The 4,773-nt window shown below is 39.0% G+C and overlaps 1 protein-coding gene across 1 annotated transcript in view; it reads right to left on the bottom strand.

Annotated features, from left to right (window-relative positions):
* The window catches only part of LOC103811831 (2-oxoisovalerate dehydrogenase subunit beta, mitochondrial-like), a gene marked incomplete at both ends in the record, with an annotated part of 37,476 nt that overhangs the window by 30,229 nt on the left and 2,474 nt on the right, over positions 1-4,773 (bottom strand). The window lies entirely within an intron of this gene.

The raw sequence follows: 4,773 nt of genomic DNA, 5'->3' as shown, positions 1-4,773 counted from the left end.
CCCTAATGGTTTCATCCACTTAGGGAAATTAAATGTAACATAAAATTACACAAATTAAGTAATTTCTTATTAGAACTAAACCATTCTGCAACAACATGTCCATTAGATGAGCTCATCTATAATTCCTTACAATTTTAAATGCAAAATTCAGCTTGTCAAAAATTTATAGAGATGTCCAGATTTGGCAGGATTTTATTTAAATGCCTTTGCAAAAACTCTTCCCCTCACTAATAATGATGAAAAGTAGCATATGAAATTATTCCATGCATATTCTTCCACAATAACTAACTAAATCAGGATAACAAAGCTTATATACAAAGCATCCCATTCATCTATCACTGAAGAAATAAATATTTTAAATCAAATATTTCAAATACAGCCTTCAAATACAGCAATTAACAAAAACTTGTAATTATCAGCAAAAAAAAAGGGTCATCACAAGTTAATTTTAAGAGGCTACAACATCTGTTGCTTTTTCTAAAGGAGCAGTCTGCACAGCAGAAAGAAAACACATGTTTTCTCATTTTACCTGTCTTGTCTCTATAACAACCACTGATGCAAGTCGTATTTATTTCTACACCACCAATGTCATATATAGTACAATTAAATGAAACTGAAAAGGTCAAAAAACATCAGAGGAGGTTCTCCACAAGATGTCTAAACCTGATAATGTCAAGGTGACTCATCTTCTCCTTTGATTCATAACCATTATGTGCCCTTGACACTGCACAGGCTGTTAACTACGTTTTATAAATCAAAGCCTCCTTTTTCTTATTAATTCAGATATTTTCTTAGTAGCTCTGGACGTCACCACGGCACTTGCAATAACATTGTAATCTCATAAATTCAGCAACAACAGAATTATGCATACCTGCATATTTAACTCTGGATTTTTACCCAGAAAAGCTTACATTTCTTTGCTGCTTTCTAATTTTATTGAAGGAAAATTAGCATACACAAAACTTCTGATGAACACTTGCAAGGTTATGTGGAAGATGATAGCATCTGCTCCTTCAGGGTGTCTGGACGAAGTGCAAAGTGGATAATAGGAAGAGGAAGAAGATGCAAGGAAGAGGTAAGGACACGATGCTAACCATCAAACGATGAGGGAAGCAGTTACAAGAACCAAACCTGCTCAGTCCCACTTATTGATAAGAGCATGAGAATATGGGAATGTTTCTCCGATGGAGATTATCTGACGGAGGACTTTGTCAAATGGGATTATAAAGAAAAAAGAGAAGCTATAAACAAAATAGAGACACAAACCTGAAGACAAACATAACAGTCAAAAAATACACCTGGTCAGGAACACCCAGTGAGAGGCTGTCAAGAAACGATGGGCACACCAGGAATTTGCAACTGGTAAGCATGCAAAGCTGAGGGTCCAGGTGTTGGAGCAGGATGTATGGAACTACACCAGTTGATGAGGGAACATGAAGGTGAAGGAGGATGACAAGTTGTAAACAGGGGAAGAAGCAGAAAGGGTTATAGAAGGGGCCAGTTGCATACAAATTGGGGCTGGTCAGCATGTTTGCCTGACTGAGCCCTGTGCCCCATCATGGTCCTCAGTCCTAGCTTCTTCGGAAATCCTGTGCAGTGCAAGGGCTGTGTGCTGTAAGGACAAAGTACCAGCTGCTGATGAGAAGACACTGGACTAGAAACTGAAGACAAATCAGGGTGCAGACCCCAGTGGCATCTTGGTCTGTATCAAGCCAGCAGAACTGGGGAAGTGATTGGCCCCCTGTCCTTGGCACTGGTGGGGCTACACCTCGAGTACTGTGTTCAGTTCAGGCCCCTCACTTTAAAAATAAGATGCTGGAGCATGTCCAGAGAAGGGCAACAAGGCTCATGAGAGGTCTAGAAAAAATGTCTTATGAGGAACAGCTGAGCGAGCTGGGTTTGTTTAGTCTTAACTTAGCTTAAACTAAACTAAGTTTGTTTAGTTAGCCTAGAGGAGGCTCAGGGGGGAACTCATCATTCTCTACAACTACCTGAAAGGGGGTTGTAAAGAGGTGGGGGATGGTCTGTTCTGCAATGCCTGCAGTGAGAGGACTAGAGTAAATGCCCTTCAACTGAGACAGGGGAGATTCAGGTTAGATATTAGGAAAAGGTTTTCACTGTTAGGCTTGTCAGGCACTGGAATAGGTTGCCCAGGGAGGTGGTAGAGTCACTGTCCCTGGAGGTGTTTAAGAGGTATCTGAATTGGCACTTGGCCATATGGTTTAGTAGTGCTAAGAGGATGGTTGGACTGCATGATGTTATAGGTCTCTTCCAACCTTGATGATTCTATGAAAACATTTCCAAAACGTTCTTGCAAAGTTGCTCTTTGCTTTGGAATTTGCTTTTCCTTCTCAGTTCTTCACAGTGTGAATGTGATAAACTCAAGGTGATGCGACTTTGATAACCAATTGGGATCCACAGCAATGACTAAGGTGAAGACAGACATAAGGCCTAATTTTACACTTGTATCTTGTGTGGGCAAAGGCATGTTTGGATAGCAAACATTCATATAGGAATTAATGTTCGTTGAATAACATGGTTAGTTTTACCTCATGTCTGAATAAACATACAACATATTTGAATAGGCAAATCTGTGTTCATTTGGGAGGAGATCCAGCTAAACTCCTTATTCTAAAAAAACTGCAAGCAATCACAATTTCTATGTGATAGTAACACTGAAATGTTTTATGCTACAGCTCTGATTTACCTTGAAGACCAGACATATTTCAAAACACTTTTGAAGATTCTTCTTTTCATACAATGTCTTTACTGTTATGAAAAAAGCTATACTAGAATGTTGTAAAATCTGCCCTGTCATCAGCAAGGAAAATAAAACTAACAAACAAACAAACAAACAGAACTTCCCAAACAAAAAAAAATTGACCACAAAACTTGAAAGCAATTAGTGGGCATATATAGTTTATAGAACAGTTTGAGTTGGAAGGGACCTTTAAAGGTCATTTAGTCCAGCTCCCCTGCAATGAACAGGGACACCTGCACTAAACCAGGTCACTCAGAGCCCCATCTAACCTGACCTGGAATGTTTCTAGGGATGGGGCATCTACCACTTCACTGGGAAACCTGTTTCAGTGTTTCACTGTTTCAGTTCCTTGGAGGTATACATCAGATACAAAATCACAGGGTTGGTTCTGCACAAGAGCTTCCATAAAGCAGCAATGAACTGACATCCTGCTTAACATTCTCAAGAAGCAACTTCAGGTTATACATCTTCAGCTGGATATATATTAACTTTCATTAGATTCCAACATCTAATTTCAACAGTGATAGCAACACTTGAGAGCAGAAGCAAAGGGCATAATTTTTTGGTGCTTGGGGTGTAGTGGGTGTATGATTTTTGTGATTTTTTGTTTGGTTTGGTTTGATTTGTTTGCTTGTTTGTTTTAAAGAAAGCATTATTAGCTTCAGCCCACATGAATAAGGACAGATAACCTGTGTCTTAAAGACTATCCCACCTACAGCCTATTTTCACACATATTAACAACTCTGAACAAGAGATCATGGACATATATTTAGAGCCCTCATAGGGAGAAAGAAAACTCCATTAGAAGAAAGTGATGAGGCTCAAAAGCCCACATCAATTTTACAGACAGAAAATCCTCCTCCCATTAATGTCTTTGACACTTTAATTTTTCAACGAAGTCCCTACACACCCACTGTAACATCAGTCATGAAGGTCTCTGAACAAACATGTCTATTCATATGAAGCTAGAACAAAAAGAATGTCCTGGTATGGGCAATATCATTTCATTATTCAATGCCTGAGCCATCATCATGGAAATAATGAGAATGATTTTTTGCCTGGCACAACGAGGTCCTAAATCTTAGGTGGGGTTTTATACATGCCATACTATTAATAACATGTCTTCCTCCTGAAAATGTATCAAAATGGAAGTTTCTGGCAGAAATCAGTAACTTAACCCACCTGCCTCTCCCCAGAATAAATAAATAAATAAACACGAGATAAATGAAACAACAGAGGACTTCTGATACCATTTTGTCTTCCTGTTTTGGAAAGCCTGCATGCTCTCAGCCTTGGGAAGACCTTGGAGTATTTTAAGATACTAATGGAAAGCGACAAGAAATACCGTTCAAGCTTACTGTGTAAGTGAATTTCTGAATCTGTATGAACTTCTTTCTGCTGCTAGAACCAACACACCCATATGGGATATTATAGAAATTTGCCCTACTTGTAAGACAAGACGGTTGCATTTTTAAAATCCTTCTTTCAACCATTTATCTTGCTCGTGTTTACCAGGCTTGTGTCTTATTGCAGCTGCCTTTGGATCAATCATAATGACCCTGGTCCATTTCTGAATTCACCAGGCCACTTTGTTTCTATGGTGAAATTACAATAAACTTTGACCATGGCTAGCAGCACAACAATGAATTCTAAGAGAGATCAATTTTATAGGAGAAACTCCCAGACACCTGTTATCTTCCACTTCAAGCTGACCCCACCTACAAAGGACAGCTAAACAGTTAGGATGCTGAACTAACAACACCAGAGGGAAATGTTTACACTGAAAATCAAGTTTCTATGGTGAAATTACAATAAACTTTGACCATGGCTAGCAGCACAACAATGAATTCTAAGAGAGATCAATTTTATAGGAGAAACTCCCAGACACCTGTTATCTTCCACTTCAAGCTGACCCCACCTACAAAGGACAGCTAAACAGTTAGGATGCTGAACTAACAACACCAGAGGGAAATGTTTACACTGAAAATCAAAGGAACATAAATTCCACATAA

Source organism: Acanthisitta chloris, unplaced genomic scaffold (assembly GCF_000695815.1).
Source record: "Acanthisitta chloris isolate BGI_N310 unplaced genomic scaffold, ASM69581v1 scaffold12541, whole genome shotgun sequence".
NCBI classification, from domain to species: domain Eukaryota; kingdom Metazoa; phylum Chordata; class Aves; order Passeriformes; family Acanthisittidae; genus Acanthisitta; species Acanthisitta chloris.
This window is presented reverse-complemented; position numbering and strand designations above follow the sequence as displayed.